The sequence below is a fragment of the Lissotriton vulgaris genome, chromosome 8 (genome assembly GCF_964263255.1).
Source record: "Lissotriton vulgaris chromosome 8, aLisVul1.2, whole genome shotgun sequence".
Classification (NCBI taxonomy): domain Eukaryota; kingdom Metazoa; phylum Chordata; class Amphibia; order Caudata; family Salamandridae; genus Lissotriton; species Lissotriton vulgaris.
This window is the reverse complement of record NC_141696.1, coordinates 502,686,824-502,708,963: the sequence shown is the minus strand read 5'-3', so window position 1 is coordinate 502,708,963 and position 22,140 is coordinate 502,686,824.

The window sequence follows — 22,140 nt, the reverse complement described above, 5'->3', positions numbered from 1 at the left end:
CATATGTATCAAGCCTTTTTTGATTCGCAAAGGCCGGAATTCGCCGAATTTCGGCCTTTGCGAATCGCAAATGGCTGTTTTGCATTTTTTGATATGTATTAAAAAATCGCATCTTAAGGAATCGCAAAAATTTGTGATTCCTTATTTTGCTATAGCATTTAAGGAATCGCAATTTTGCGATTCCTTAAATGCTATGTATGAAGCATTTTACTATAGTGAATTTAGCTTAAGAAATCGCAATTTACCACCAACTTTCAATTGGTGGTAAATTGCACTAATTGGCATTTTTGAATGTGGCATGTGACGCACATACATACCAATAGGGCATGTATGTGCGCCATATGCACACACATGCTGATTTCAGGGGTGCAGCAGGGTGTCCTTGAGACACCCCTGCACCCTTGAAATAATTCTCAAATTGCGATTAGCAAATTGCAAATTCGCAAATTGAGAATTATTTCCCAGTCATTTCTATGGGCCTCCTGGCCCATAGAAATGAACGGGAAATTATTCCTTATTTGCGAATTCGCAAATTGCGAATTCGCAAATAAGGAATAATTGGAAATCGCTAAAAAATAGCGATTATCTACATACATACCATTTTGCGATTTCTAAATAGCGATTCCTTAAAAATTGCTATTTAGAAATCGCAAATAGTGATGATGATACATATGGCCCTTAGGAGCTACCTGGCATCTCATATTTTCACTTTTCATACTGTATTAACAAAGGGGGCATTTAGAACCACGTCGATGCAAGGAATCTACCTGAATATAAAGAATGCTTTGGCCTTCGAACTTGCAGTTTCCCCATGCCATTTACAGATGAGGGAATCACACATGTCTCAGTGATACAACCTGAGCTGTCTCTACTTCAGGAACCCTTGATCCTATGGTTCGTCTTCCACATCACAATGTGGTTTCAGTGGCAGTCGCTCCACTCTATTTAGGGGAAGGCATACCTTACTGGATCCCTGCCTGGGGCTGTCACACAAGGAATTGAATTCCCAGGCAGAAAAACAATCAGTGACCCCCCCCCCCCCTCCCCCCCCCACACACACACACACAGTAAGAAAACTCCCCATGCATTAGGGCTATTTTATTTTTCTCTTTTTTTAAATTAAATAATGCTTTTGGAGTTTGATTTAAAAAAACATAATGCAAACTACGCAAAAAACAAAAAAAACCTTTTCATTCACTCTGCTTTCTGCTACCATTAGAGCACCAGGCACACCGTTAAATGAACTAAGGATATAGAGATTGGTGGAGGGGAGGCAAGGATTCTTAAGTGTGGCAGGCAGTCCTCTGCAATTTAAATGAACCCCTAAGTCTAGCAGTAGAGCAAAGCCAGCAATGCCCTCAGCATCTTTAAGAAGTCCTTGAGCAAATACCTGTGAGTTGCAAGTACTGATAAGCCTTACAACAATGCTACAGGCATCTCCAAATGTTCCCCAGAGCAAGACTTTTTGAATGCGGCAAAAGGTGGTTAGTGAACATTTGCAATGATCTGTGCATCTTCTACTTTGCTCGAGAGCAAATGGGTTGTCTCTATCAATTAGAAGGATGACTGTGCAACAAAGAGAAAAGTGTGCTGTCAATTATTTAAAAACCAAAAATGATGTGCTGTGGCTCTAGTAAGTGGGAAAAGCAGCCCAGTAGGAGCCTCCACCCAAAACTCCTGATAGACCAGAGGGACCTCATTTGGATGGGGAACTATCATGCAAATGCACTTCGTCCACCTATGAAAAATGGCTTTGAATACCAGCTTAGGCTGGGACTACTTTTAACCCCGTAATTTGCTGGTCTGGTGGAGTGTTTTAGGGGCTCAATAAGGTCCCAGTAAACTATTGAGAGTTTAAAAATACCATCCACCCTAAAGGAGAGGGTACTCCATTCATCAAAGACATTTAAGTTGCGCGGTCCGCTGGACCATAGAATGGACATGGAGTAGCATTTGGGAAAACTGTTCCTTCAACAATCTTTTCCTATGCGCCTGGGGAGAGAAGGACTATTATATATATCTATGCATCATCACAGTGTCTTCCTCCTCAACGTGTGACACCGCAGCACAGACTTGTTCATAACCTATTGGTGTACACTAACTCTTCAGTCATTAGTGCTAAGAAAAATGTTTACAAAAATTAAAGCTTATATATGTGTGTGTGTGTGTGCCTGTATGTATATATATGTATGTATATATATATATATAAAAATAAATAAATGTAAATGTAGTTTCTTATATAGCGCACATATCACCACAAAGGGTATCTCGGCGCTTGCTTTGGGAACCCGTCCTGGTTTTTCCCTGTGGGATAGCCCAGCTGGGCACCCCCAAGGTGAAAGCCAGGCATCCCGCCGCGGGGGCCGTAGTGGAGATTGAGCAAGCTATTGCCCAGAGTTGCAGAGCGTAAACCCCTGATTCAAGTAGGCACCGAAGCGAGAATTATCAGGTCCGTGGACATTTGGGCTCCAAACCCTGCCGCGTCGGGAATTGAACCCTGGTCCCGGGCCAACCTCTGCTTCTGGGTCTGCCTCCTCTAACCGGTGAGCCACACTTCTCCACTATATATATATATATATCCAAACTATTCAATAACAAAGTTTGTACGCTCTCAGGAAATGAGTCCGAAAACACAGTTCAGTTGAAACACTGGTTTAATCCACACAACGCGTTTCGCCTTGCAGCTTGTTCACGTGTAGAGGTCACAGAGACCGAACCCTCATTCATGAAGTTGTGAAGGGACATCAAAGAAGGACCACAGGTATAACACATGGCAGCCATCTTAGAGTGGTAAAAAAATGAAGTTTAAACGTGAAGAGTTGTATATGCACACTTCAACACAATTTGTCACAGTTATTGACCAGTAGAATGTCAGATGATAACAGAAATAGTTGTTTCACCATCAGAGAACAAATTACCTCACAGACTTAATGGCAAGTGCCCGAATATTCAGAGGAAAATGATGTCAATGAAATAATAGCCAAGAGATACAACACAATGTGTGATAACTCAGGTTATCATTCTGGTCAACAAAAATTACAATGGCTGCTACCATGAATAATTAGATACAGATATGTCCAAAAGCATCAAACATGATGTTCCCAATAGTGAAATAGAACGTGACATACGTGATCTCTGAAAAGGAGTGCAAAAGGTAGGTACGCCCGTGAAAGTGAATGTTCGTGAGTGGGCCCCTTCCTTTCCTCCTAAAAAGAAAGAAGAAAAAAGGATTTAGAAAAAGATAAAATGAATAGAAGAGGTTAAAAAACATAATCAATCTGTTAAGTAAATACAGTCATAGAAAACCTTGCAAACAGAACAAGCAAAGCACAATATAATATAACTCATTCTTTTAAATGTATTGCCAGTTCCTCATCCATATTAAGACCCCCAGGGGTCTTGCTTTGGAAGTCAATAATGTAGCCTGATTCTTTCTTTCTGAGGACAAGAGTCCTATCGCCTCCTCTTGGTTTCGCAGGGATATGTTCCAATATCATGTAACTACAGTCTGAGGTGTTGGAAAAGTGGTGTTGTTCAAAATGTCTAGCAACAGGATATTTGGGATCATGGTTAGTTATGGCTCGTAAATGTTTCAAGATACGCTTTTTGGTGGCACAGGTAGTGCTACCGATGTACCACAACCCACATGGACACATAATTACATAAATGACAAAGGTCATACCACAGGTCAAACATTGTGTCAGTTTTTTTGTTACGCCATTGTATGTCACTGAATCTTTGTATTTACTGTTTTTGCAGGCTTTGCAATGACCGCAAGGATAGAAGCCAACTAACCCATGTTGTGTGCTAGATGAGGAGATAGTCACATCATTTCTTACCACAAGGTCGCATATGTTTTTGCTGCGTCTGTATGTGAAATTGGTTCTGTCAGGTATAGAGTCCCCTAAGGTAGTATCAGATTTAAGGATGTCCCAATTCTTGGTAAAGATTTTCTTGACTTTCTGGGAGTCAGAATTAAAGGTCAGGATCATGCGTGTGACATCACTATCATCAGATGTATTCTCATCTGATTTGTCACAGAGGGTGTCACTTCTGCTAACATTGGCCACCCGTTTGAGTGCTTTGGTAAGATCCCACGGGGGTTAACCCTGTTTCATAAATCTGTCTACATTGTTAGCACTCTCTATCTTAAAAGTAGTGTCAGAGTTGAAGTTTCTCTTGGCCCTCAGCAGCTCACCGTATGGTATTCTCCATTTTAATGATTCCCGGTGGCTGCTGAGGGCATGTAGGACACTGTTGCCCGCAGTGGCTTTGCGGGACAGGGAGGTGCAAACCTTATCATTGACAACCTTGAGTTTAACATCCAGATATTCAGTCATTGTATCACTGATGTTGCCTGTCAGGAGGATGTTGTATTTGTTACTGTTTAATTTGTCAATGAAAGACTTGGCTTCTTCCCTAGTCCCATTCCACACAATGAACAAATCATCAATGTAGCGTAGCCACATGATGATTTTGTTCAGGTCATCGGAAAAGGCCATGCTTGCGAAAATTTCCTCTTCCCAGAACCCCATAAAGAGATTTGCGAAGCTCGGTGCAAAGAACGACCCCATCGCAGTACCCTTGATCTGCCTGTAGAGGGCACCATTGAAGGAAAAAATGTTGTTTTGGAGGCAAAAGAGTATCATTTCAACAATCATTTTAGTATGTTCCCGATATCTGAGGGCTCGATTGAACAGGAAGTGTTCACAGGCTTCAATGCCCTGTTGATGCTCTATGATAGTATAAAGAGAATGGACATCAAGAACCACAAACAAATAGTTAGGATACCAGACGAGGTTCTCTATTCTACACAGGAAGTATTTAGTATCCCTGATGTTACTAGGTAGTTTGCAAACAAATTCACGTAGAAAAAAGTCAACATATTTGGAAATCTGTTCCCCAAAACTCCCAATGGAAGACACAATGGGCCATCCTGGAGGTTTGGTGTTATGTTTATGTATCTTGGACAAAAGATACAAAATCTGGAGTTTGGGATAGTCTATCTTGAGATAGTAATACTCCTCCCATGAGAGTAGACCTTTATCTTTCCATTCCATAAGTTTGTCCCAGATAGAAGTGATGTTCTGATAATAGACAAGTGTGGTCACAGGTATGTAAAAGTTGTTGTCAGTGAATTGTCGCATACCCTCATTGATATAATCGTCCCTTTCTAAAATCACAATATTCCCACCCTTGTCTCCTGGGCGGATTATTATGGTTTGTGTCATCATAGAGGGTTTTGAGAAACTTGCGTTGGTTCATGGATAGATTAATATTGTTCCTCTTGTCATTTCTCCCATGTTTATGTTTGTGGTCAGTTAGGCCCTTGATCACACATTCATGAAAGGTGTCTATACTGTCATGAGGGAGTATAGGCATGAAGGTAGATTTCACTCTAAAATCAGTTCTGGCTGCTGCGCTCTGTTCTAATTCCATATCATTGAGTACCTGAGTTGCACTGGTGTTTGTATTCTGATTAGCATTGGTATTGTCCAATTCTGCAATGGTCATTAAAGCATCTACATCACCAATTTCAAGATTATTATTGCCAGTGTCCTCATTGAATACAGTTCTTGCATTATGCCCCACTCTTTTAAGTTTGTGCCATTTCTTCAGTTTGAGTTTGCGCACAAACTTAAAAGTATCAATCCTAGTGTCAGTATAGTTAAAACGTGTGGAGGGACAGAAGGAAAGCCCCAAACAAAGAGTTCTCTTTTCGTAGTCAGTCAAGTGTTTTTTAGATAAATTAACAATTGTTTTGTTTACCATTTCAGCATCCATTAGTACGTCTTGTTTGAGCGCGTTGTTCGCCTTCCCATGGCGCCCTTTGTTTTGTCGCTATTTCCAGTGTTGTTTGAGTCGTGTCTTGCGGTTGCGGCGTTTCCCCTTGTCTTGCCTTGTCCGCGTCCTCTTCCTCTCGGTGCCGGTGACGCATGTTCTCTCGTGTTCTGCCGATCTTTTTGCATCACCCTGAATTCGTCATAAAAATCTATTTGTTTTTTAGCGATGGTTTCGTCTCCTGATACACTTCCTTCAGTGATGTCTGACTCTGTCTCGCTTGGAATGTTGCTTTCATTAAGATTGTTGTTGGTAATATTTGTATTGACTTGTTGTGACTGACTTCTGTAAAGATGGTCATATTTTCTACTGAAAGTGAGAATCCTTCCGCACTCATAACCAGCATAGTCTCTATTCATTTTGCGCTGTTTTCTGGCTTTAATTTCTTCTTTGTATTTCTTGAGTCTTTCCTTCATGCTCTCTTGCATTTTTCTCCATAACTCTTTCTCCATTGTTTGTGCTAATTCATCTGTGATCTCTTGTATCTGTTTTAGAAGTTCATCCCTATCCAACCAGGCAAATTTGATTAGAATTTCCATCATTTTTCTTGAGCTGGAAGCGGAATTGTCGGACCATTCTTGGAGCATGGCTGGGTTAGGTGCCTCATATGTGGGAGTTATAAATATTCTCAAACCGCGTGGTACCATGGCCTTATCCACGTAATTTTGTAATGACATGGGCTCCCACCATTTTGACAGTTCGGTGCATTTCAATTTTTCCAATTTTTTAACCTTTTCCTCTAGAGTTTGTTTTTTAAGGATCATTGCTGGTCACTTTGCTCGTGTTGTTAGGGTTGGTCGGTTTTCTACTGAAGAGAGTAAGGGCAGCTGCCCTTCTCTCAGTTTCTTCTTCCAAGTTCCATGTTGATATAAGGTTAAAGCCTAAAACCCGGTGTTCAAAGTTCGAAAGATATGCACAGAGGTGCTGTTTAGACTCAAAATTCCCTCTCATAAATAGAGAGTTCCCCTTGCTAGACAAATCAAAAAGTTAATAGATTCTAATTGACATTCTGTTTATGTCTACGGAAATTCCAAAGTGTATACCTTTTCAGACTGAAACACACAGATAGTAGGCAAAAAGGCCAATTTACACTCGATCGAGAGTGTACTCTGTGTGTTAGAAATGGTGTCAGCCCACAAAAGAGTCCGCAGTGTTCCACACAATTGTTGCTACAATTACAGTCTCCCCTCGAGTGCTCACAAAGCTCCACCCGGCAGTCACACGACGCACCCAGACCGCTGCCCCGGAGGAAAAAGGAGAGGTAGGCACTATCAGTGCGTTCCGAGTCCTTACCTCACAAGGGACGGACCTGATAGCGAAAGGACTTACCGGGAAGGAGGAAGGAGGGGGAGAGCTGGTTCACTGTAGTCTGTGCCGGGTTCTCGCGGATATGATAACTTTAAAACTTCATTTTTTTAACACTCTAAGATGACTGCCATGTTTTATACCTTTGGTCCTTCTTTGATGTCCTTTCACAACTTCATTAATGTGGGTTCGGTCTCTGTGACCTCTACACGTGAACAAGCTGCAAGGCAAAACGCGTTGTGTAGATTAAACCTGTGTTTCAACTGAACTGTGTTTTTGGACTCATTTCCTGAGAGCGTACGAACTTTGTTACTGAAATGTTTGGATTGTGATTACCGGCACACTCCGCCGGAGTGTACGCCACCCCTAATGGGTCCCAGTGTCCTGGCAGGAGCCTATTCTTTGTAGATTATTACATAACGAGGGACACATCGGACCGGCTGCCACGTTGACATTCTAAAGTTATCATATCCGCAAGTACCCGGCACAGACTACGGTGAACCAGCTCTCCCCCTCCTTCCTCCTTCCCGGTAAGTCCTTTCGCTATCAGGTCCGTCCCTTGTGAGGTAAGGACTGGGAACGCACTGATAGTGCCTACCTCTCCTTTCTCCTCCGGGGCAGCGGTCTGGGTGCGTCCTGTGACTGCCGGGTGGAGCTTTGTGAACACTCGAGGGGAGACTGTAATTGTAGCAACAATTGTGCGGAACACTGCGGACTCTTTTGTGGGCTGACACCATTTCTAACACACCGAGTACACTCTCGATCGAGTGTAAATTGGCCTTTTTGCCTACTATCTGTGTCTTTCAGTCTGGAAAGGGATACAATTTGGAATTTCCATAGAAATAAACAGAATGTCAACTAGAATCTATTAACTTTTTGTTTCGTCTAGCAAGGGGAACTCTCTATTCACGAGAGGCGATTTTGAGTCTAAACAGCACCTCTGTGCATATCTTTCGAACTTTGAACACATGTTTTTAGGCTTTAACCTTATATCAACATGGAAGAAGAAACTGAGAGAAGGGCGGCTGCCCTAACTCTCTTCAGTAGAAAACCGACCAACCCTAACAACACGAGCAAAGTGACCAGCAATGATCCTAAAAAACAAACTCTAGAGGAAAAGGTTAAAAAATTGGAAAAATTGAAACGCACCGAACTGTCAAAATGGTGGGAGGCCATGTCATTACAAAATTACGTGGATCAGTCCATGGTACCACGCGGTTTGAGAATATTTATAACTCCCACATATGAGTCACCTAACCCAGCCATGCTCCAAGAGTGGTCCGACAATTCCGCTTCCAGCTCAAGAAACATGATGGAAATTCTATTCAAATTTGCCTGGTTGGATAGGGATGAATTTCTAAAACAGATACAAGAGATCACAGATGAATTAGCACAAACAATGGAGAAAGAGTTATGGAGAAAAACGCAAGAGAGCATGAAGGAAAGACTCAAGAAATACAAAGAAGAAATTAAAGCCAGAAAACAGCGCGAAATGAATAGAGACTATGCTGATTATGAGTGCGGAAGGATTCTCACTTTCAGTAGAAAATATGACCATCTTTACAGAAGTCAGTCACAACAGGTCAATACAAATATTACCAACAACAATCTTAATGAAAGCAACATTCCAAGCGAGACGGAGTCAGACATCACTGAAGGAAGTGTATCAGGAGACGAAACCATCGCTAAAAAACAAATCAATTTTTTAGACGAATTCAGGGTGATGCAAAAAGATGGGCAAAACATGAGAGAACATGCGTCACCAGCACCGAGAGGAAGAGGACGCGGACAAGGCAAGACAAGGGGAAACGCCGCAACCGCAAGAAACGACTCAAACAACGCTGGAAATACTGACAAAACAAAGGGCGCCATGGGAAGGCGAACAACGCGCTCAAACAAGACGTACTAATGGATGCTGAAATGGTAAACAAAACAATTGTTAATGTATCTAAAAAACACTTGACTGACTACGAAAAGAGAACTCTTTGTTTGGGGCTTTCCTTCTGTCCCTCCACATGTTTTAGCTATACTGACACTAGGATTGATACTTTTAAGTTTGTGCGCAAACTCAAACTGAAGAAATGGCACAAACTTAAAAGATTGGGGCATAATGCAAGAACTGTATTCAAAGAGGACACTGGCTATAATAATCTTGAAATTGGTGATGTAGATGCTTTAATGACCATTGCAGAATTGGACAATACCAATGCTAATCAGAATACACACACCAGTGCGACTCAGGTACTCAATGATATGGAATTAGAACAGAGCGCAGCAGCCAGAACTGATTTTAGAGTGAAATCTACCTTCATGCCCATACTCCCTCATGACAGTATAGACACCGTTCATGATGTGTGATCAAGGGCCTAACTGATCTCAAACATAAACATGGGAGAAATGACAAGAGGAACAATAATAATCCATCCATGAACCAAAGCAAGTTTCTCAAAACCCTCTATGATGACAGCACCATAATAATCCTCCCAGCAGACAAGGGTGGGAATATTGTGATTTTAGAAAGGGACGACTATATCATTGATGGTATTCGACAATTCACTGACAACAACTTTTACATACCTGTGACCACACTTGTCTATAATCAGAGCATCACTTCTATCTGGGACAAACTTATGGAATGGAAAGATAAAGGTCTACTCTCATGGGAGGAGTATTGCTATCTCAAGAGAGACTATCCCAAACTCCCGATTTTGTATCTTTTGTCCAAGATACATAAACATAACACCAAACCTCCAGGACGGCCCATTGTGTCTTCACTTGGGAGTGTTGGGGAACACATTTCCAAATATGTTGACTTTTTTCTACGTGAATTTGTTTGCAAACTACCTAGTTACATCAGGGATACTAAAGACTTCCTCTGTAGAATAGAGAACCTCGTCTAGTATCCTAACTATTTGTTTGTGGTTCTTGATGTCCATTCTCTTTATACTATCATAGAGCATCAACAGGGCATTGAAGCGTGTGAACACTTCCTGTTCAATCGAGCCCTCAGATATCGGGAACATACTAAAATGATTGTTGGAATGATACTCTTTTGCCTCCAAAACAAATTTTTTTTCTTCAATGGCGCCCTCTACAGGCAGATCAAGGGTACTGCGATGGGGTCGTGCTTTGCACCGAGCTTCGCAAATCTCTTTATGGGGTTCTAGGAAGAGGACATTTTCGCAAGCACGACCCTCTCCGATGACCTGAACAAAATCATCATGATGCTTCGCTACATTGATGATTTGTTCATTGTGTGGAATGGGACTAGGGAAGAAGCCAAGTCTTTCATTGACAAATTAAACAGTAGCAAATACAACATCCTCCTGACAGGCAACATCAGTAATACCATGACTGAATATCTGGATGTTAAACTCGAGGTTGTCAATGATAAGGTTTGCACCTCCCTGTTCCGCAAAGCCACTGTGGGCAACAGTGTCCTACATGCCCTCAGCCGCCACCCGGAATCAGTAAAATGGAGTATACCATATGGTGAGCTGCTGAGGGCCAAGAGAAACAGCAACTCTGACACTACTTTTAGGGTAGAGAGTGCTAGCATTGTAGACAGATTTCTGAAACGGGGTTATCCCCAGTGGGTTCTCACCAAAGCACTCAAACGGGTGGCCAATGCTAGCAGAAGTGACACCCTCTGTGACAAATCAGATGAGAATACATTCGATGATAGTGATGTCACAAGCATGATCCTGACCTTTAATTGATTATGTTTTTTAACCTCTTCTATTCATTTCATCTTTTTCTAAATCCTTTTTTCTTCTTTCTTTTTAGGAGGAAAGGAAGGGGCCCACTCACGAACATTCACTTTCACGGGCGTACGTACCCTTTGCACTCCTTTTCAGAGATCACGTATGTCATGTTCTATTTCACTATTGGGAACATCATGTTTGATACTTTTGGACCTATCTGTATCTAATTATTCATGGTAGCAGCCATTGTAATTTTTGTTGACCAGAATGATAACCTGAGTTATCACGCATTGTGTTGTAGCTCTTAGCTTTTATTTCATTGACATCGTTTTCCTCTGAATATTAGGGCAGTTGCCATTCAGTCTGTGAGGTAATTTGTTCTCTGATGGTGAAACAACTATTTCGGTTATCATCTGACATTCTACTGATCAATAACTGTGTCAAATTGTGTTGAAGTATGCATATACAACTCTTCACATTTAAACTTCGTTTTTTTACCACCCTAAGATGGCTGCCATGTTTTATACCTTTGGTCCTTCTTTGATGTCCTTTCACAACTTCATTAAGGTAGGTTCGGTCTCTGTGACCTCTACACGTGAACAAGCTGCAACGCGAAACGCGTTGTGTGGATTAAACCTGTGTTTCAACTGAACTGTGTTTTTGGACTCATTTCCTGAGAGCGTACGAACTTTGTTACTGAATAGTTTGGATTGTGATTACCAGCACGCTCCGCCGGAGTGTACGCCACCCCTCATGGGTCCCAGTGTCCCGGCAGGAGCCTTTTCTTTGTGGATTAATATATATATATATATATATATATTCACTGAAAAAACCATAGGTTATAGACCATATATAGTTAGGAATTTGCATTTACAAAACCTTGAAAATTCACTGAAAAAACCATAGGTTATAGAACATATATAGTTAGGGATTAGCATTTACAAAACCTTATTTTATTTGCACAAAACCATTGAAATTCCATATATAGTTAGTTGCACTAACTATATATCGCGCACCCGCAATCCACTGCTAATGATGTCACATATTACATCATTCATGACATGGTCAGTGACATCACTGATGACATCACTGATGCGGGTTCGTGAAGCGGGGGCCGAGATAAAAGGGGGGTCCCAAAACGTGTTTTCCCCATGTTAGTTTTCATAGGGCGGTCGACCTCTTTTTTAGCCCGAACGTCTGAATGGATTTCCACCAAACTTGGCAAAATTGCAGGGACTGGTAGCCCGATGTGCCTTTGCTATGTCTCAAGATATGTGCTCCAGTGGATTTTGAGTAATTTAGGTTCAAAAAAATATATATATCTATAGCCGCGCTCCGGTACGCGCACCGGGGAGCTCTCCGGGCCCGCTACGCGACTTGCGCGCGGAAAGCTGATTGGCTCTCGGGTGTCTGTCAACATTCCAAACAGTCCGGAGCGGCCGCCATCTTGTGTCTCGGTAGGATCGAGACACAAGAGGTGGCAAAAACAAATGGTGAAATGACCAAAAGGGGTCAGGGTAGACCCCCCCTGACCCCCTAGGTTTGATGTGGGGGCCATAAAAGGGCCCCGTGGGGCAATTTTTTGGGGGGGATTTTTTGATGATTTTTGCGGGGGGAGCGCCCGGTACGCGCACCGGAAAGTGTACCGGGGAGCGTAGCATGGGGAAACCCCAGTTCATTCACTGCGTCACCTCTACGACCCTTTCTTGCGTCAATACACCCCTTTTGCATACATTACACCTGACGTAGGTATAATGTGGCGGCGCAGGGGTTTACAAAGTGACGCATCTACCTGTAAATATGACTCAATAAGGTGCATGTTTTACGCTACCGATGCGTCACAAAAAGTGACGTACCGGTGGCGTAAAAGTGACGCATGGCTTCATAAATGAGGTCTTCCGTCTTCTAGTCATGCGTCATATTAAGTATATGACGTATTATGTCGCAAGTACTTACAGATACGTCAGTATTTCAGACGTATCTGTAAGCACAAAAGTGATGCATTGCTGAAGTGTGTCACAAAAATGATGCAACTCCAGCAATGCATCCTTTCACATGGGGCCAGGCCCATGTGAAAGGGCCTGCATCAGTCTTACGCCTGCTGTGAAACAGGCGTAAGATTTGGACGCAACAGCGTCATAAAAGTGACGCAGTGATATCTCATAGATTTCACTGCGTCACCTCTACCCTTTCTTGCGTAAATACGTCCCTTTTGCATAGATTCCACCTGATGTAGATATAATGTGGCGCAGGGGTTTACAAAGTGACGCATCTACCTAGATGCGTCACTTTGTAAATATGACTGAATAAGGTGCATTTTTTACAGCACTGGTGCGTCACAAAAAGTGATGCACCGGTGGCGTTAAAGTGACGCATGGCCTCATAAATGAGGCCTTCAGTCTTCTAGTCATGCGTCATATTAAATATATGACATATTATGTCGGAAGTACTTACAGATACGTCAGTATTTCAGACGTATCTGTAAGCGCAAAAGTGATGCATTGCTGGAGTGTGTCACAAAAATGATGCAACTCCAGCAATGCATCTTTTCTTACCCTTCCACACCCCCGTTCCTTTTCAACATTTTCTTTGAATATCCACATTCTCCATGTTCACTCTCCTTCTCCTTACTTTCCTTCCCAACACTCACCTTCTTTCAGTCCCCCTACTTCACTTCCTTTCTCCACTCATACATTTCTTATTTTTTTATTTTATTTTATTTTATTGAATTTATATTGCGCTCAGCTACCCGCAATGGGTTTCCCGGCGCCAGGGACAGACTGAAGAAAGAAAAACAAGCAAGTGCAAAAGAAAAGATCACGAACAGGGGAAATCAGAACAGAAAAGTCTTCAGCTTTTTACGAAAAGCCAGAAGATTAGTTTCTGTTTTAAAGCCAGCGGGAGAGCATTCCACATCTTTGGTCTAAGATATGCAAATGAGCGACCTCCCATTTTTGCCAGTCGGATTCTTGGAATCAAAAGATTGCCATTATTTGATGACCTTAAAGAACGGCCAGGTAAATAAGGCTGGGCAAGGTTATGAAGATAAGTAGGGGCAGAACCCTGACGAATCTTGAACAGAAAACACAGAGTTTTAAAGGTCACACGATCTGGAATTCTCAGCCAGTGCAGGTCACGCAAAGCTTGCATTGCGGACGTTCTCCGTGGAACAATGCGCAAGAGGCGAGCAGCTGAGTTCTGTACCACTTGGAGTTTTTTTATTGTTGCTTTATCCGCTCCAAGATAAAGCACATTGCCATAGTCAATACGAGACATCACAAGGGCCTGGACGACAGTTCTTCGAGTGGACTCAGGCAGCATCCATAAGATCGTCTGCAGCCAGCGTAAGGTGTTAAAACAGACTGCTGCGACCTTGGTTACCTGCTGCCTCATCGAAAGTTTATCGTCAATCAGGAAACCGAGGTTACGAGCAACAGGCACGGGGGTAGGCAGAGGACCCATATCACAGGGCCAGTGTCTAGAGCCCCACAGATCTTTGTGCTTGCCTAGTATGATAACCTCGGTCTTATCTCCGTTGAGTTCCAGCAGCTGGTCTTGCATCCAAGCTGCAACGCGAGATAGGCCAATTTTAAGGGCAGAGACTTCCTGAACCCTGCTGCTAGAGAGAGAAAACACAATCTGCGTGTCGTCTGCATAAGAATATATAGACAGACCGGCGTCCTCTACGATGGAAGCAAGGGGTCTGATGTAAATATTAAACAACAATGGGCTTAATATAGACCCTTGAGGGACGCCGTAGGCTGAAGAATGAATCGCAGATTCAGCTTTGTTTGAGAAAACCTGAAAGGTGCGCTCATTGAGAAATGAGGCCACCCAGGCAAGCGCTGATCCATTAACACCAAGGGAGCGGAGGGACTCCAAAAGAGTGGAATGAGACACGGTATCGAAAGCAGTGCTTAAATCAAGAAGAATAAGCGCAAAGGTCTCACCGCTATCGATACCGTGTCGGAGTCGCTCGGTCACCCCAAGGAGTGGGGTGACCATTATCAATGCACTATACTTCACTTACTCTTTTTCATTTTTTTAAGAATATAGCTCTTTGATGAGAATTGGAGGTGGTTCTGAAAAGAACTTTTTTTTTTCTTCTTTTTTCTTTTTTTAGAACAAAAACAAAAACAGGGAATGGAAACTGCTCAACAGGAGCAAAAAAAACAAAAAACATTAGGGCTGGGAACGGCAGCGATGGCTCTCCAATGCTCGAACCATGAGCAGAACACTTTGCTCCCCAAAGGTAAGTAGCTGATCACAGTATCTGCATTTCAGGACGCCTTTGTTGAATGCAGGCTGAATGTTCGGAACCAGCTCTTGTGATCTCCCCCTCACCGATGTTGTTGGTCCTCCGGTTGATGTAGAGGCCCCATCACTGGGAACCTCTTGTGCCAGAGCCCTGACACTTTCCCGGGCAAAATTCTGGGGGTGCCTCCTCTCCACATGGCGAAGCATTGTGGAGTTCCCAAACAAATATTTCTTAGTGGGGTCACCCCAAGACAGGACTGTGTGACAGATCCTGCACTCCACTTTTGGAGCATTGACCTTCTTCTGGTCATCAGGTATGGAAAAAAAATTCCAGATGAAATGCTCTTTGACCTTCGGCTGAGGAGGCTCTTCATCAATGAAATCATTGGAGTCATCTTCACTGCTGGATGGTCTGGTAGCCATGATTATCCAAGATATCCTACAAAGAACCGAGAGCAAAAAGGCAGGTCTTTCAGTCACAAAAGTGAAAGAAGAAGTGAAGGAAATGGGTGGGGATTTCATTCTTTGTAAAAAAATCTGTTAGCAACCAATAAAAAGTGTTACTTTAAGGTCACATGACTTGACGCGCTGACACTGCGCGCACCGAAGCGCTTCCGGGGGCGCTTACGCGGCGCGAACGTAGGCGCTTCCAGGGGCGCATACGCAGCACGAACGTAGGCGCTTCCGGGGGCGCTTACGCGGCGCGCCTATTTGACGTTTTCATAGTTTCACGGAAATGCTAAATTATTTTAATTTCCTTATTCCAAAAAAAACTGCTTTTATATGTATGGTACTAAATGTCTTGCGTTATTATTTACTTGTCATTCATATTTTTTTACACGAACGCAAGTAGCGCTCTGGGTGCGCTTTCGGGAGAGCTTACCGGTGCGCGCACCCAGAGCGCCCCAGTAAAAATTATGAAAAAAAATATTAAAATATTATTATAAAAAAAAATAATACTAATTAATACTCACACAAAACAGCAAATTAAAAAAAAAATCGTAGGTTACAAACTCGATATAGAAAGGAATTAGCATTTAAAAAACCTATGAAATTCACTGAAAAAGCCATAGGTTTCACACCAGTTATAGTTAGGAATTAGCATTTAAAAAACCTATTAAATTCACTGAAAAAACCATAGGTTTCACACCAGTTATAGTTAGCTAGAAATTTTACTGACATAAAACCATTGAAATTCCCACGTTATAGTTAGTTGGACTCACTATAACTTGCGCGCCTGCAATGCACTGCTGATGACGTCACATATTACATCACTCATGACATGGTCAGTGACATCACTCATATATTGCTTTTACTCATTTCAGGTTGGCTTGAGTTGGTATTTCATTAATTCAAAGCTGTATAATTGTGCCTGGAGTGATGAATGGCTTTTGTAATTTTACAGCTCGGCAAGGACAGCACTGAACTAGTCCTATGCTTAAATACTTTGCTGTTTAAATTGCAAAAGACTTTGTCATTTTCTATCTCGGCGTGGATAGCACTGTGCTAATCCTATTCTTAAAAACTTTGATAGCAAAACAGACATTTGAGGTGAGCAGATCTAGAGTGTCGCTGGTGTTGAGAGTGCTCTAAAAGGGGCTGCTTTCCACCTAAACTTGAGAACTACCCAGAGTTCTCTCCTTCTTTTTTGCATAATTTATGCGTCAGTCTATGCCTGAAAGGGTTTTGTTTTGACCTAATACTGGGTGCTCCCTTGTGTCTGGACAAAGGTATACCTCTCTGAAGAGCTCTAATTAGAGCGAAACACTGTGTCAGGGGTTGCTTTTACTCATTTCAGGTTGGCTTGAGTTGGTATTTTAATAATTCAAAGCTGTAATATTGTGCCTGGAGTGATAAATGGATTTTGTAATTTTAGAGCTTGGCAAGGACAGCACTGTACTAGTCCTATGCTTAAAAACTTTGCTGTATAAATTGCAAAAGACTTTGTCATTTTCTATCTCTGCGTGGATAGCACTGTGCTAATTCTATGCTTTAAAACGTTGATAGAAAAACAGACATTTGAGGTGAGCAGATCTAGATTGTCGCTGGTGTTGAGAGTGCTCTAACAGGGGCTGCTTTCCACCTAAACTTGAGAACCTCCCAGAGTTCTCTCCTTCTTTTTTGCATAATTTATGCGTCACTCTATGCCTGAAAGGGTTTTTTTTTTACTTAATACTGGGTGCTCCCTTGTGTCTGGACAAAGCTATACCTCTCTAAAGAGCTCTAATTAGAGCGAAACACTGTGTCAGGGGTTGCTTTTACTCATTTCAGGTTGGCTTGAGTTGGTTTTTCACTTCTTCAAAGCTGTAATATTGTGCCTGGAGTGATAAATGGCTTTTGTAATTTTACAGCTCAGCAAGGACAGCACTGTACTAGTCCTATGCTTAAAGACTTTGCTGTATAAATTGCAAAAGACTTTGTCATTTTCTATCTCGGCGTGGATAGCACTGTGCTAATCCTATGATTAAAAACTTTGATAGAAAAACAGACATTTGAGGTGAGCAGATCTAGAGTGTCGCTGGTGTTGAGAGTGCTCTAACAGGGGCTGCTTTCCACCAAAACTTGAGAACTACCCAGAGTTCTCTCCTTCAATTTGCATATATATATATATATATACATATATATATATTGTTGTCCAAAGCCTCGAGGGTTTGAGAGGCGCACTCGACATCAGTTATAAAACCGAGGTTTTATTAAACAGAGAGCCAGCATCTTACACATGGGGTAAGTATTTTTGTCAACGCGTTTCGAGGCAGGCAGTCTCTTCTTCATGGACAGCTCAGATGACTGCACAGGCGGCTCCAACCCGTCTTAAATAACATGCAAAACCTGCAGTGGATTGTGATTAGTTCCTTTGTGTAGTACAATGCATTCTGGGATACAAAGTGCTAATTGGAGTACAGTGTCGCCCCCAGTGGGCTCTGTGCAGTCATTAGCAGTACCATAGGGTGGACATGAAGTAGCATTTGGGAAAATTGTTCCTTCATCAATCTTTTCCTATGCGCCTGGGGAGAAAAGGACTAATATTTATATATATGCATCAACACAGAGTCTTCCTCCTCAATGCGTGACACCGCAGCACAGACTTGTTCATAACCTATTGGTGTACACTAACTCTTCAGTCATTAGTGCTAGGATTTTTTTGTACAAAAATGAAAGCTTATATATGTGTGTGTGTGTCTGTATATATATATATATATATATATATATATATATATATATATATATATATATATATTCACTGAAAAAACCATAGGTTTTAGGCCATATATAGTTAGGAATTTGCATTTACAAAACCTTGAAAATTCACTGAAAAAACCATTGGTTATAGACCATATATAGTTAGGGATTAACCTTTTCAAAACCTTATTTGACTCACACAAAACCATTGAAATATCATATATAGTTAGTTCCACTAACTATATATCACGCACCCGCAATCCACTGCTGATGATGTCACATATTACATCATTCATGACATGGTTAGTGACATCACTGATGACATCACTGATGACATCTCAAATGACATCACTGATGACATCACTGATGACAACATCAAGTGACTGTATGTTTCTGTAAAGTTAAAATATGTCTTACATATTGAAGAATGAGTGGATGTATAAGTGTCTGGATGAAGGATTTAGTAGGTGCATGACTGACTGTATGAGTGAGTGATTAAATGTGTCTCACTGAGTGCATGGGTTAGTGACTAAACTGTTTTAATTTGTGCATCATTATATCTGTTGTTCTACAAACTGCTGCATATGTTGATCAGTAGCTATATGAGTAACTGTATGGGTTATTCATTGGTTGTCCAAGTATTTGTATGGGAAACTGAGCGTGTGTGTATGGGTGGCTGGGAGGTGTGTGACTCTGTACATAGATGTGTGAGTAGTTGATTCACTATATGTATGGGTTCAAAAGTGCATGTGGAAACAGCTGTATGGGCGGTTGACTGTGCATGAGTGTATTAGTGAGTGAATGGATATCTCAGTGCTACATGTCAAAGTAAGTACATATGTAAAATACAGTACATGTGAGAGTTGACATATATAAATAACTGTGCATAAGAGCCAGTGAATGTGTAAGTGGCTGTATGGATCATTGTGAACATGTATCAGGGATTGTATAAGAGAGTAAAGTAAATATGTGTTAGTATATGTTTGAATAAGTAAGGTGTGTATAACTGTATAGTTGAGAAAATGGAGGTGTGATTGATTTTTTGCATAACTGACTAGGTGTGTGAGTAACTCCATGGATGAGTGACAGTCTGTGACTGTCTGTTTACACTGATTGTATCTAAGGTTATATTAGAGTCTGAAGAGGTTCATGGTATTATCACATGAATGATATCATCAGTGATGTGATCAGTCATGTCAAATGAGATGTTATCAGTGATTTTATCAGTGATGTCATTTGAGATGTCATCAGTGATGTCATTTGAGATGTCATCAGTGATGTCATTTGAGATGTCATCAGTGATGTCATTTGAGATGTCATCAGTGATGTCATCAGTGATGTCACTAACCATGTCATGAATGATGTAATATGTGACATCATCAGCAGTGGATTGTGGGTGCACGATATATAGTTAGTGGAACTAACTATATATGAAATTTCAATGGTTTTGTGTGAGTAAAATAAGATTTTGAAAAGGCTAATCCCTAACTATATATGGTTTATAATCAATGGTTTTTTCAGTGAATTTTCAAGGTTTTGTAAATGCAAATTCCTAACTATATATGGCCTATAACCTATGGTTTTTTTCAGTGAATTTCATTGGTTTTTTAATAGCAAATATCAAAAGCTGTAAAATGTCAAGTACGTGATAGGTAAAAACTTTTTCGTGTTTATGCACGCTGATGTGCTTTGAACGCTGCCCCCCTCCCCTCTTTTCTCTTAGTAGTACTCTCTCTTTGCAGATAGTGAAGAGTAGTTAACGCATGCCTTTACCCCCGTTGTAATCCGTCGTGCCTGCTTCCCTCTCCATTTGATTGATTGTTATCCAAGCATTTACTGTTTTACAATTGATTCTCTTTGGTTCATTCTCTATTTACAAACAAGCACAAAGTCGCAATACTCTGTTTAGTCTTTGCAGATAGTGAAAAATCGTGAAAAATCGTGTAAAAAAATAAAAGTAATCAAGCAAAATCAGTAAGCCACTAATTGGATCTCTTTTTGACCTCGCTAAAATAGAAATATTAGGAACAACCCTTCATGAGAAATACGAAAATAGTGAGATGAACTGAGCTCCACACCATGAGGGCTGCAAGACAGCTCGGCTCCGTCACCCACCCCGCCCAAAATAACGACAAACCCTATGCAAATATTAAAAATATAGACAACACACCAGCAAAGAAACAGGGTAAAACATTTTATTAAATAACTATTTACATAACTATTTTACACTTTTTATTGCCCGATCCGGCTAGCTCAATCGATCGAGCATGAAACTCATGCACTCTGATAGCAAGCATTGCTACTGATGCTATGCAGACCAAAACTGGTTTTCAGTTTGTACATTTTTCTAGATTTTTCCATCCAAGGTTGGTTGAGTTTGTAGAACGATGGCTTCAGATTTTCAACATACGGTGTGGTGGCGCGGACTGGGAGGGGGCGCTTCGCTCCTGCCCCCTCCCCAAGTAAGATTTTCATACGTGAAAGTACGTTAATGGTTTTGGTCCCTGAGTTGCTTCAATGTCACTGCCATTCTCAAATGGCATAAGTTCTGGATGTTGGGTGCCATAGTTCAGAGTTCTGAGCAGCGCTTGTAACACTGTCTGAAGCTTATTTCCACCTACTGCAGCTTCACTATTCTCAAAGTAAGTGAGTGTCGTTTGTGGACCTGACTGCATTTGAAAACAATGTGATATGGTACCTCCCTAAACCGCTTGACGGAGGCCCCCGAGGGGCGGTGTGATGGCACGGACTCGGAGAAGACGCTTGGCTCCGACCCCCTCCCCAAGTCTTATAGCACCGGTTTAGCCTGAGATCGCCCCCGACATAGGCGGCCGGCTCCCGGGGTCCAGCGGAACTTTTTGCCTTTTGATGACTCTTCTATTCTGGACCTTGTCCCACAATCCGTTTGACCTGAAGACACGCTGTAGTGGGGCGCCCCTTTACCATTTTAGTTGCCATTCCGCCCGCTTTTGCTACACTGTGCCTCTTCCGCCATTCAGCTGTTTAATGCCCGCTCTTGCGACTACAGCGTCTCGCTCACCATGTAGTTGAGTTGCTCCCGCTCTTGCGATGCAACGATAAGCGACTGCCACAGGACTCTCAAAATGGCGGCCGGCTCTTCAGATTTGGGCGTGGTCCACTAAAATGGCCCTGGGACACCTTGGAACTCGGACGCTTCCCTGATAGGGCTTGGGTCCCATTCTCGAAAGCGTCCCCTCAGCCGTGAAGATTCTACAAAAGTCTTGGGGGCCCCTGACTCCCGCAGGCTTCTGGTGGGGAGCGGCTGCCATGTTTGCTCGTGGAATGGCCACGACGGACCTACGAGATGGTAGTGCTCTCATGCTGACGCCAGCTTTAGTCTGAAACATCCAGAAACACTGTAGACTACCAATTCGATCAGTTCCGGTAGCGCCCCAACATGACCCGGTAGAGAAGAACTTGCCCTCCCCTCTTTGACTGATGGTTCTTGTTGCCTGTCCCCTCTGTTGTCATTTTACAGAACTTTTTGGACTGCTGAAAGGGGTTGTGTTCCGAACGCTGGTTGGTGGAGACATTTTGACTATATTCTTGACCTACGTTGTCGCGTAATGTGTTATATGACACGCCGCGTTAGCGAACCCGGAAGTGATCCGGGGCGCGGCGCGCAGCGCGTAACGTAAGCATAACAGGTCATGTGACTTGTTAATAAAACTTTTTATTGGTTCATTTTACTTTTGTTATTTTAATAATGAAAAGCTTGGTCATATGACCTAAAAAATACGCTTTTTATTGATTTCGAACTTTTTTTTAAAAAACATATATGTTATAATATTCCAGGCTAATTTACTTTCCCGGAAAATTTACAACTGTCCTG